Here is a 12559-nt window from a genome sequence, read left to right on the forward strand (position 1 = left end):
TGAGCCTCTACCCACAAAAAGCCAATATCCAGAGATAACTGACATACTCAAAATATGCAAATCAATTAAGTTTTTTGTAAAAATTAAAAATGTGACTTTTATTTGGTGGAAAAAAGCTAAGTGGACTTTTTGGCCAACCCAACATATGGCCAGCATCCTAAATGAATATCTTTTGCTGTGCTTATAGGAAAAATGATGCATCTTACTATGCTGTACATTTTGAAATAGTTGGGGGGAAACGTCACCAAGTAATTGATATTCCTAGTTTTTGAATTGCATGAATTAACATCTTTATGCTTGAAAATGTCTCAGTGTTATAGGACAACTATGGTCTTTGTTAAAAAGAGTAAATTATTTCCAAATGAAGTGAAGTTGTACCAACATCATCTGATCCTACTTTATGTGGATGGAGTCATTTACCCAAACCTCTCAGACTACTTATTAATCTGTGTGTGTAGTGGACTTTGTGACCTTTTATCATTCTGACTTTCTGTTAGCTTTCCATATTGTGATTCCAATCTCCTGTAGATAAAACCATTAAAAAAAGCAAACCAAACAAAACCCCCCTACATTTTCTAGACTCTCTTGCAGCTAGGGTATGGACTTGTTGCCAGTCAGTTGCACTTAGCACTAGGGGGAGGAAAAGGTAGCAGTGCAAGGCTGCTTGCTCATGAAAAGACTGCTCTTTGGTTAAGTGCAGCATCAGGAACTTCTGGCTCTTGAGAAGAGGCTGTGATAGTTCTTGTGGCAACAAATGCTGGAAGATAGTAGTAGTGGTATTTTCATTGGAAGACGTCCATGATGTAGTTTGGCTTTCTTCCACCCATATATTTTTCTGGCTAAGTAGTATTCAAGCTTGGCTCTCTGACTTACCAAAAGATTCTCTGAACTGCTATTTTAAAAATTATGTATATATGTATATATCCACTTAAACTAGTGAGAGGATTCTGTTGTTTACAACTGACACAGTGATATATACTCAGTTTACTGCTTAAATATATCCAGGCTATAGCCAGACTTAACCTTGATGACTCTCTGTGGTTAAGCCTATGAACCCTGGAGCTAGACTGTATTTATGTCCTGGTTCCAACTTTTTTTTTCTGTGACCTGAGCAAGCTACTTCATCTCTCTCTGTCTGTTTCTTTATCTGTAAGAAAGGGGATTGTAATAGTACCTACCTCGTGAAGTTTCTGGGAAGATAAAGGACTATATGTGTGTGTGTATAATATTTATTAGTTGCTGGCTGTTGCTTCCTCCTAATACCCTCTCTTTTCCTGTCTCCTCCTATAGTTTATCTATCTCCAAGGTCATGGTTATCCTCCAAGTCCCAGGACAGAAATCACTCATCTATAAAGTATTCTGATTGATCTCTCTCTTCTTTGCACTTTTACTGAATCTATATATAATCACTACCCACCCAATTTAGCACTTACTTGAGCTCAAATTGCATTATAGGTATTAACTCTCAGCTTGATTTCCAGTAAATTTATTTGTTAATTTAGTCTCAAAAGAATAATGTATTGTTCAGGTTGTTAGGGATCAAGGTAGGCGGTATTCTGACTTGAAGGAGCCTCGCAGCTAATTTGGAAGATGATCCTAATATTAAATTTCCCTATAAGAATAGCATGAAGTATACCATGTATGGACACTTCTACATGTCTGGTCATTTTTATCATCATCTCACCGAACATTCCTGGTAATCCCATAGTGATCCTCTCTACTTCACCATGAGGACAGTTTTGAGTAACAGTGGTTAAGTAAATTCTCCAAGATCACACAGTTTCTCAGGGTCAGAATGAGCTGTGTTTGAACTTAAAAAAAAAAAAGTTTTCTGTGATGCTAGGCTGCTATTGAATAAATGCTAGAAATACTTTAAATGAAACAGTCACAGAAAATCATTGATATTACAGGTCTGGAAGAATCATCCTTATTATTTTACTATCACCGTTTCTGAGAAAAAATTTGTTGAAATAATCTCTTTCTGGCTAATCTAGCCTTGCATTTTATTGGTATTGGATATGTACTTCTGGCTTTTTCAGAGTCTGAAGTCTGAAGAAAAACAGTGGCAACAGTACTGCCTTGCATCTTTGTGTATCCCCTGCATAATTCGGAGTTCTTCCTTACGTGTTATTTGATGTTTGCATAAATTCAGTGAGAACAGTGTGTTGTGATCACCATTTTTCATATGAAAAATTGGGGACATAATAATGCAGTCATTTTGTCTGAAACCTAGAGATAGTAAGTAGCAGTTGCTCATGAGATTATAATCCAAGGCTTCTAACACTTCAATGGTCCACATATTTCAACTGCCAGTATGTATACAGGCCAGGATTTCCAGTGAAACTGTGGACAGACACGGTCCCCAGAAGGCATCATGGATGTAAGTGGTGCACGTTAGTGTCAGTCCCAGGAAGTACTGACCTGATGTAGCAGGAGATGAGAGCAGATCTTGGCATGTGAGTTTGGAGGGGAGGTGTAAAGAACATGAAAGGATGTTCTTGCATTGGTGGAGATGGTGTAGAAAAACCTCGGTGGGAATGGGGCTTATTGTTAAATAGGCCTCCATCGGAGAGCAGATTTTTCAGAATAAAAGATGGTATAATTCAGCCTTTTATTTGGACAATGGAACTCTTCTACTTGCAATATGACAGATTTCTCTCCCTCCCTTCCCCTTCCCCTCCCCTCCCCTTCTCAGCTGTGTTGTTCCTCAGTTCTTTCTGTGGTCCTGAATTTTCAAGCCTGTTCAGCTGTTCCAGCAGCAGTTAGGTAAATTTGGAATTATTGATATTTGTTAACATAAAAGCTGTGTTAAATGAAAGTGGTTAGACATTTGAGTTTCATGCTTCACACCCTTTCCCATGTTTTATGCCATTTCATTTATCTAATATAAATTCATTACCATTGTGTGTAACACTGTGGGCATAATCCATGGGATTGCTTTGGGGGCATTATTTCTAAAGACCTGGAGAATTATTTGAGTGCTACTCTGTCATATTCTCAGTTAGAGTCTTACAACGGTGTGATTGTGATTCTCAACACTCTGCATTTTCCTGAAGTCGTAAGTCCTATAGATGCACAGTGAATTTAGCCTGGTTCTGCAAAGCTCCGATTACTTAGGCAATTCAAGCAGAGAGACCACCTGAGCTAAAACTGAACCATTCCCTGTTTTTCATTATTTAGAATGACTTAGTCTGATTAGTTTTGCAAAAGAAGTTATCCTTCTAGAATAGCTTTTTAGTTCTCAGGTATTCATTTATTCATTCAGTCATTTAAAAAAATGAAGGGGAGGGGCATTGAACAGATATACATAGGAGAACCCTGAAAATATGAATTGAAGTGTATTACTCAGCTTTCAGGATACCACACTTTGTTATGTACTGATGTACTGTATTATTTGGAGAGTTGGCCATGCTGTCTATACCTGAGTTCCACTGTGCAACTGCCGACATCCTGGGCATGCTCCAGAGCTTTCTTGTGCATTGTAAGTTGATGTTTGTATCAGGTCAATGAGTAGGTGGAATAGAACAGGTATACTGATCATTTTTCACATTGGAAAACTGAGTAATTAAGTCTTACTTAAGAGTGATTTAGTTTGATAGTGGTTCCTAAGGGATGGCCAGGGAGTGCGGGTGTTCTGGCATGACACAGGTGACAGATGGCAAGCCACGTGGAACCGGTGTGAGGGTATGTTCACCTCAGGATATAGGAACCTGGTGCATGGAAGGCAGCCTTTTCTCCGGTGTGGTCTGCTGACCGCGGCTGCAAAATCTCTTGGGTTTTTGACCAGACCCGCCAAAGCAGAATCCCTGGGAATAGGAAAAAACAACCTGGGTGTTCAGCAAATTCCTTTTGTCAACCTCATTCCTACAGCATTTTGGAGAAGCTGATTCAGAGGGAGGTAATACGGGCTCTGGTTCATTAGGCTCCTGTGACTTTGACTTCTGAGGTGCTACCGTCTAAATCACAGAACCGCCCCCTTCTGTCACGGGGCAGTGGCAGGTCGCCCACGGCTGCTGTGGCACTCACGGAAGGTCTGTCCTGGCTGTGGCACTGGGCTTGTCAGAGGAGGCAGTGGGCGGTCTGGAGACACCGTAGGGATTTTCAGTGCCTGAATTGGTGAGTAGATATGTGTCAATCCTGAGGGGCATGGATGGCTCCTTTAACAGCTCAGTGAGAGTCGGGAGGAAATCCCAGAGCAAGTGCAGTTAGTGTGATGCTGCTAGTGGTGGGCCCGAGTTCCCTGCAGCCTTTGAATCCCCTGGAGCCCGCTGAATTCCCACTGTCAGGTGCAGCGTGGTGTTTGCGAGTTCTAAGCCAATTACCACCGAATCGTGAGAAATGTACTTACCTCTTGTCTTTGAAGTAGTTCACATTTTGGTCATTGACATTTTATTTTACCTCTTCTCTACTAAGAGCGCAAGTGACTCATTTAGAAGTTAAAAAAAATACTTGAACTGTTTTAAAATATTGATGTTATAAGTGCCATAACTTAGAAGAGGAAGCATGGAAATTGGCATTTAAATGATGTCTCCAAAGATTCCTCTTCTTTTGTACAGAATGATACTCGTTACTGCAGTCAAACTGTGATGTTGGATTCCGATTCACCTCTGCCAGCCTGTCAGCAGGCTGCTGGGCCGCACTGAGGGTCCCCCTGCAGAGGGAAACTGGGTTCAATAGTCTCTCTGCTCTCCTGGCCCGTCAGGAGCCCTAATTACTCACTGAAAGAGGTGTCTTTTTTTTTTTTTTTTTAAGTTTCAACAGAGGCCTTTTGGGTGAGCTGAAGTCTGCACAGTTTCTATGACAATGCATAAAGTGGGTTCTCAACAAATGTTTATTTTTTAAACATTTATTCAACCTGATTGAAATCTGAGATTCTTTGTTTATGTTCCCATGACATAGTGTCAAGAAGTTGCTACATGGAACCCCAAATCTTTCACCTCTGACATGGGTGGAGCAGAGAGTCCTCCTCTCTCCCGGCTGTAAGGAGAGACGGATTGCCTCTCCCCACCCTGAACAAAACAAAACAAATGAGCCATTTCCATAAAATCTTCCGAGACCCATGTCACCCTATTCTCCTCGCCCACTTCCCCCCTCGTTTTTCCAACTCATCTCTAATTTCCCTCAGGCAGCGCCATTTCTCTGCCACTGTCGCTCCTTAGCAATCAGGAATGAGTGTGTATGAGAGGGAATGTTAGCTAAGAATCAAGGCAAAGACTCTAGTGAGTAATTTCTTTAGGTAACATTTTTTTTAAGATGGAAAAAATTGTCTCATAAATATGGTGTGTGTAAGAGAGAGACAGAGAGAGGGAGTCTAACGGAAAGAAAGGAGAATAATATTTATTTAAATGTTTAAATTTTTTTTAAATATGTTTCTGTCTGAACTACTGAGAAGATGATAGTTTTAACTTAAGTTTTCTAAAATAGGAATTATATCAATAATAATCTAATTTCTCTACTTTACTTTTTCTTTTCATCCCTGGCAAGTGCCTTTTTGTTTAGCCACAAACTTGTGAATTCTCTGGAGGTATGGGAAAACTGATGAACTGTTTACCTTTGTTTGCAAAATAGCAACAATCGCTTATGATGTCTGTCACTGGTATTGTTGTGGCTGGCTGAAATCATCTCAAGGTGGGTAGTATTTCTGTGGTCTGAACTTTCTTAGGAATTTAGAATCACTGAGGAAAAAAACCTGGCAATGTCTTTGTTGATCAAATATTGCAAACGTGTTTACAATAGGCTAGCCTCTGGATTTGGCTGGTCTTCTCTGTGGATACAGACACATTAAGCTCATCTTCTGTCCTATAGTGTAGTTGAAATACACAAATGGTCTATGAATGACACCAGGAGAATATCTGTAGGATTTCCAACATACACACCATTGAAGGAGGAAAGGAAACAAGTAAACAACTTTAACCTCCAATCCATATGTGAAATGGTTAAGGCAAAGATCGTCAAGAACACAGTGATTTTCGATGTATTGAGAATATTAAGGTTTTATACCCCTTGAAGGTTGTCATATCAATATAAATGGAAAACAATGCAATTGAAACTAGGCAATAAATTCATTCAGTTAAATGAAAACTCGGCATAAAAAAAAAACAACTTTATACAACAGTAGAAATCCCTCAGATTCTTTGTGCTTCTCAAAGCATATGACTTCTCCATGAATAAAAGGAGTTGTGCAGTTAAAAACAGAATTCTAATTATTGGACCTACGAAACACTGAGTAGGACGTTCACAGATTCTGAAGCTCCTTTTTTAAAACAACGTCTAGGTGTGATAATAGAGATTTAATATTTTTTTTGATTCTTAAGAAATCAAGAGGACACTTCCTTCCTCCGAGGAGTAGGGTAGAGAGGACAACTGGAATAACTTAGAAAGGCACGGTGTCCAGGAATCCTGCTGCGTGGGTGTTCACTGTGTGTGTTATTTAGGCAGTGGGGGAGGTGCTTTCAAAATACTCCAGTTACTTTGAAACTTATCAAGCTAAAAAGCCTGAGTTAATGTGAAAATACTATTGAATTGGCAGGGCAGGTGAGACCTGTGTTTATTAACAGATTTGTTGCAGTCTTTTAACATTTGTGATGACATTTGATTCTACTTACAACATTTTCAGTCAAGCAGTTATGTCTCAGAAGGTGTGTCTATCTGATGCCAAAACTTAACCAACCGTGTTCTCCCCACTGCACACAGGCAGCAAAATGTTACCTTGAGTGTGTTCTGGTGGACATGTGAGGTAGGGAAACATGTTACTGTGTAGGTAACATAGCTGCTCCGTTTCGCCAGCTCCTTTTGGTCGTGGGCCTTTGTTACACGGAATCTGGATAACACGGGGAAGATGCATTTTGAGGGTGCTGCTGGGAGTAGAAGCGAAATAGCAGGAAAGCTCTGCTTTATTCCGAAAGGGCGGAGAACGTGTTGCCGAGTGAGAGGGTAATTGAGGAGTGTGCAGGGAGGGACAGGGCAGGGAGGTTGCGCAGAAGAGCTAAAAAGAGCTACCAAATGTGGTGGTTGGGGAGGGGCAGATCTGCCAAGTGTTTCAGATTCTGAAAAATGGGGGAAAGAGCATTTTAGAAGCTCGCGTATTATAATCACATTTAATTTTTTTGTTTGAGAGACTTCACTAAATGTCTGAATTATTTATTGAATACTGGACTGGAATTTCCTTGTGACACATTGCTCTGCCTGGCCCACAGGCAGCTCAGCTCCACTTAGACTACAGTGCGTTTTAAAAACTAAATATGCACATGTGCACACACACTTACACACTGCACATACACATATGCACATGTAGTTATACATATTTAAATGCACGTTGTATATCTGTACATATATACATTTATACGTATAAACAGGAAATATAGATATGTGTATATATTATGTTTATATACATGCATATTCATATAATTACGCATATATTATTGTTTTATGCATAAATAATTTTGTATGCACAACACTAAATACTGTCCACAGTATTGGCAATGCTGTGTTGTTAAGAAAAGGGTTTTCAAACTACTTTACCTTTTTTCTGAGCTTGAGGAGAAAGATGCCAACAGTGGCACCCCTGGCAGGGGACAGGGTGTGTCGGGACAGGGAGCTCTCAGTGCTGTCTGGGGTAACTGCTCTTGCTGGCTGGACGTCGTCCTCGCCCCACATTGAGGAACGTTAAAGGAGAAAGATCTGTAGTGGTCATAGCAATCAGCTTGGCTGTCTCTTAGATAAAGGTGTAGACTCCAAGGAGATTTCCAAGGCTGCTGAAGCACACCCCTGATGGACCAGGACGCGCCTCGTGTGAGGAGTGACATCAGGTGCTTTCCAACATCACAGATCTTTGGGGAGCTGTTTTGCTTTTCGTGGTGTATTGATTACAATGCCCAGCACTCTCGATGCCTTCAAATGGAATGTTAAGGATTAATTCAGGACAGTGTGGAGTATTTACGTTAATAATGTAGTTAGAAATTAAAGTTGAGTAAAATGCAGTAATAAAATAAACAGGATCATTTGACCCATTAGGGCAGAATACAAAGTGATACAGCCAATTTTAATTTGCTGAGGGAATTTTAAATGTTTATGGAATTTACATTTAAGAAAGGTTTATTTAGTTCTCTAGTGACTCTGTTCTAGATTTAAGATTTAGAGAGAGACAGCTCTTTTTTCTAATACCAAGATGAGTAGGGTGCCCTGGCTGGGTAGCTTAGTTGGTTGGAGCATTGTCCCAGGCACCAAAATGTTGTGGGTTCCATTCCTTGTCAGGGCACATACCTGGGTTGCAGGTTTGATCCCTGGTTGGAGTACCTACAGGAGGCAACCCGTATATTGATGTTTCTCTCTCTCTCTCTCCCCCTTTATTTCACTTGAAAAAAAAAAAAAGAAGTAGCTAAGCAGTGTCAACAGAGAGAATCCAGGTTGTCTCTGCTCCATCTAGAGAGGTCATACACATAGGTCATCATGGTGTGGTCAGCATTAGGTCTTGCCATAACAATCAACATTCTGTCATGGAGTCAGACATTTATCTAGGGTATTAATCCTATTGGTAGATAACAATTCTAGAAATTTTAATGGTAAATCTTGCTTGGTTAGGAGCTTACTGCATTAGAATTCTTGAAGAAGCACCAGAACTTAATCTGTGAGTCCTCTGTCAACTTTGAAGTTTTCCTGAAAGTGATCCTTTGGCTTCTGGGGGCCTCGTGCATCCCTGCTGTACTCCGGGGTTAGTTACAAAGACTTCCGTTGGCTCTCTGGAGCCGAGAGGAGGACCTGCTCTGTGCATTGCTACCAACAGTCTGTTTACAGGACGCCTATGTAGTGTGTGGCGTACGGCAGGTGTTCTCGACAGTCTGATTGGTTTTCAGAACAGCCAAGTCAACCATCGATTCAGGGGTAATGGTGTGTTCTGGATCTTCAGGACTTGGGCAGCACCACTCAGATCTGAGGGATTTAGAGTGAGTGCAGCAACACTGGAGCGTCAGTAGGAGTAGGGTTGAGCGTGCCCTGGTGGAAAACCTCAGGGGCAATTAGGCTTCCCTTATAAGTCTGAGGTCCTGGCAGGAGAAACCCAGTGTCTAGCCAAATAAACGCAGGGTCAGGTGGTAGGAAATAAGTCCCTGTTGGATCATTCTTTTATTGGCAGTCTTCCCTTTTTCTGGTTTCAATTGTTAAGTCGCTCTCCAAATGTTGTCTTTGTATTGGGTAAAAAGCTTGCATCCTATGTAGTTCACATCACAGAGCCTGCGCGATTCTTTTTGTGTTTATTTTTTTATTATCACATATGAAAATGTACTTAGAACAATCCTTTGTGAGAACCCTTGTACAGCATTGAAGGACGAGACGAGAACTGTGCCTTAAGTTGTAGTTCATCTACATCGCGGAGCAGAGAATTGCAGTTTTGCGGGAGCAAGTTAAAAGAGAGCCAGGGAAATAGTTGTAGACTGAATGCAGACATTCCAGTGATGGAATTTCAAGGTGGAAGCATATTGCCATGGAAACAAATATTTGAGTAGGAGTAAAAAGAAAGAAGAAAAATTGCAGAGGAAAATGTATTTGGGAAAAAAATCAAGGACGGAAAATAAGTTTTAAGTTTAAGTCATTCACAGTGGTGTTTGCCAAGTCAGCACCCACTTTTGTGCTGCTCCCTCAATCCTCCTCCCTCCCTCTGTCTGTGAGCGAAACGCATAGCCATACACACTCTAACCGGACTGAGCGCTTAAAGGGCAGCTGCTCTGTGACTCGGCCACGCTTTTTAACTAGACTGAAGCCCTTAAGGACGGAGAAAGGCCAGAAATGGTATATTTTTTGTTTTTCACTGTGACTTGGCCGTGGAAAAGCTGAATAAATGTTGTGCCACTAACATTTTTTTATTCCATTTCATTAAAAAAAAATGCCTTCTGTTGCAAAGTAGTCACAGGGATAAAGTCCTAGGGAATATAGTCAATAATATTTTAATGACTACATAGGATGTCAGGTGGGTTCTAGATTTATCACGGCAATCTTTTTGTAAGTTAAATAGTGTTTAATCACTGTTTGACACCCGAAAACAATATAATAGTGGGTGTCAACCGTAATTGAAAAATTGAGAACAATGAAAACATAAAACAGGAACAAAAGCTTTAAATTATTTTAAAAATTGCTTTCTGAGCATCTGCCACATGCAGGCCCTGCCCTGCGTGCTGCGGGGACACGGGTGGCACAGGGTGTCGTCTCTGACGTGCAGCGCTCACGCCCAGCAGCAGCGTGAGAGTGCCGTCGGAAGAATTACACTAGCTGGTGTGCTTCCGTTACTTACTTGCTAGATTTAGCATTTTACGTACATTATTTCACTTAATTATTCTAGCAAACCTTGGTATTATTATTATTCTCCTTTTTATTAAAGAAACTCAGTCCCATGGAAGATACGGCAGTTGTTGAAGAAACTAAAATAAATAACAGAGTTTAACCTGGTGCCTGGTATAAACCGAAAGCCTGGCTCTTGAACCCTGTATGTTGCTATCATCTATGTGTGTGATAAGCAGGATGGGCAAGTACAAAAAAACTGGGTTTGTAAAAATAAGAGGTTTCAGACCGTGAAGTGACTATGTCTGACAGAGTGTACTTGTGTTTAGTATGTACATGCTGATGTATCGAGAATAAAGGGGCAGTGTGTTTGAAATTTACTCTCAAATGGTCAAGAGAAAATGGGTATGTTTCTGTACATCTTTACAATTGTGTGTGTGTATATATATACATTTATGCGTGTATATGTGTGCAAATGCATTTAGATAGATACAAACATACCAAGAGATATGTGATCAAGCATATGGATGTGATCGTGTACAAATACATGTAAATAGGGCAACAATTTGAAATCCAGGTAGAAGGGTATACAGGAGGTTTTATACCTTGTTGTATTTTTTATGTCCCTTTAAAATTATTTCAAAGTAAAAATCACCCCCAAAATGGCACAGAGGAGGTCAGGAGACGATGGGAAATGACAGCCCTGAGTCACGTCTCCTGCATTTTCCCCTTGAGGAATGACACAAAGAGGTTCTTCAGAGTGACTTCCAACCTTGTTTCGATTTTCTAGATTCATGCTTTATTGTTAAAGGCCAGCCAAATAATTTCATTTTTTGATACTTGTAACTTTATACTCATTTTTATTAAAGAAAAAGTCCATTTGATTGTTCAATGTAAATTATATTTAATTGTATGCCATTATGTACCCTTTTCTAAGCACAGTGGAGGTAGAAGTCAGTGAAAATGTCTCATTTAGTGCAGCTCCTGGGGCTGGGACGTAGCCCACAGCTCTCCGGCAGTGGGGTCCACATCAGGCTCGAGGTCGCTGAGAACAAGCGGACTGGTCCCCTCGTGGCTGCTGGGAGTCACAGCAGAATGATCTGCAGCACGGCCTGTGTGGGGAGAGGGGGTCTGTTCGGGGTGCGAGCCAGGGGGTTGTGCTGGTGGACCTCAGAGAGTCATCAGGGCCAGGGGGGCAAGAGAAAGGCCTGGAATGGGAAATTCGAGGGATCGGAAGCAGAAATCAGAGGTAGGTCAGAAGCGGGGTTATGTAGGTCAGGGTGAAGTGGTTTGGGGTAGAGGATGTGAAAGGGAAGGTGCTGCAGGCCAGTAAACGACCTTGGCCGAAGCACACCAGATGCTTGAAGACTCAGGGCTGGGCCGGCCAGAGATGAGCAAAGATTAAAGTTGAATTTACTTAATTCATAGATATGCAATGTAAATGGTTTCTTACAAAACACTTAGCAGGGCTGTCTCTTTTTTACCTATTTTCTTTTAACAAGAAAAGTTTATACAGCTGTTTGAAATGCAATGAAAAGTTTGACTTCCCACGTTTAGAAATTTGACATATGCCGCCTATGTTGGACAGTGTTAAAAGTGCTGCAGTTAAAACAATAACATGTGAAAATATATCATAGGTAATATTAATTTATACATAAAAGTACTTTCTAAATATAAATAAATATTTTAAGCTGTTTTCTTTTAAATGTACGAAAAACATGTATTTTCCCTCTAAGTTCAAATCTGCTATTTTGCTCACTGTCAACATCAGTGCTTTCTTTTATTTATTGACCCCTCCAGTCAGGCCCCCACCCCAGCTTTTTTTTTTTTTTCTCTGTGAGAATCACAGAGGGTGAGAATTCTCTCACCGATGGAAGGAAAAGGTTCTCATGTTCGTGCTCAGACCTACAGAATGCTTCTTCTGCCAGCCTGCTCACTGACCACCAGTCCAGGCAGTCCAGGTGAATGAAATGCAGACTTCGACATACAGGCGATGATTACATTACAGCAAATATGAGGAACAGCCCAGGTCTCTGTAACTGGCTGGGCTGTGGCTCTCAAATGTTGCCTCAACTGGTTTTTCTCAAAACTTTCTTAGGTTTTTCGCACCTAAGACTTTTTTCAAAGGAAAAAGGGCCCTGAAATTACTTGTTATGTTTAAAATCGATGACTCATGGATGCATGGGACAAAAAGAAGAGGTGATATGAAAAAGAAAGGAAAGTCCATGGAAATGCCAGATAGGAGCAGTTCAACTGTGCACCCGATACTGTGGTCCTCATGTTAAGTTTC

At 40.8% G+C, this 12559-nt stretch overlaps 1 protein-coding gene across 3 annotated transcripts in view; it reads left to right on the forward strand.

The window, feature by feature from the left end:
• Positions 1 to 12559, forward strand: part of KLF12 (Kruppel like factor 12) — a 424035-nt gene that overhangs the window by 199735 nt on the left and 211741 nt on the right. Inside the window, exon 4 of one of the 3 annotated variants that reach the window (XM_036011296.1) lies at positions 5485 to 5628. The exons of the other annotated variants lie outside the window; for them this stretch is intronic. The gene's annotated coding sequence lies outside the window, so the exon portion shown is untranslated. The remainder of the gene's footprint in view (positions 1 to 5484; positions 5629 to 12559) is intronic. 3 annotated transcript variants of the gene reach the window in all.

Source organism: Phyllostomus discolor, chromosome 11 (genome assembly GCF_004126475.2).
Source record: "Phyllostomus discolor isolate MPI-MPIP mPhyDis1 chromosome 11, mPhyDis1.pri.v3, whole genome shotgun sequence".
NCBI classification, from domain to species: Eukaryota; Metazoa; Chordata; class Mammalia; order Chiroptera; family Phyllostomidae; genus Phyllostomus; species Phyllostomus discolor.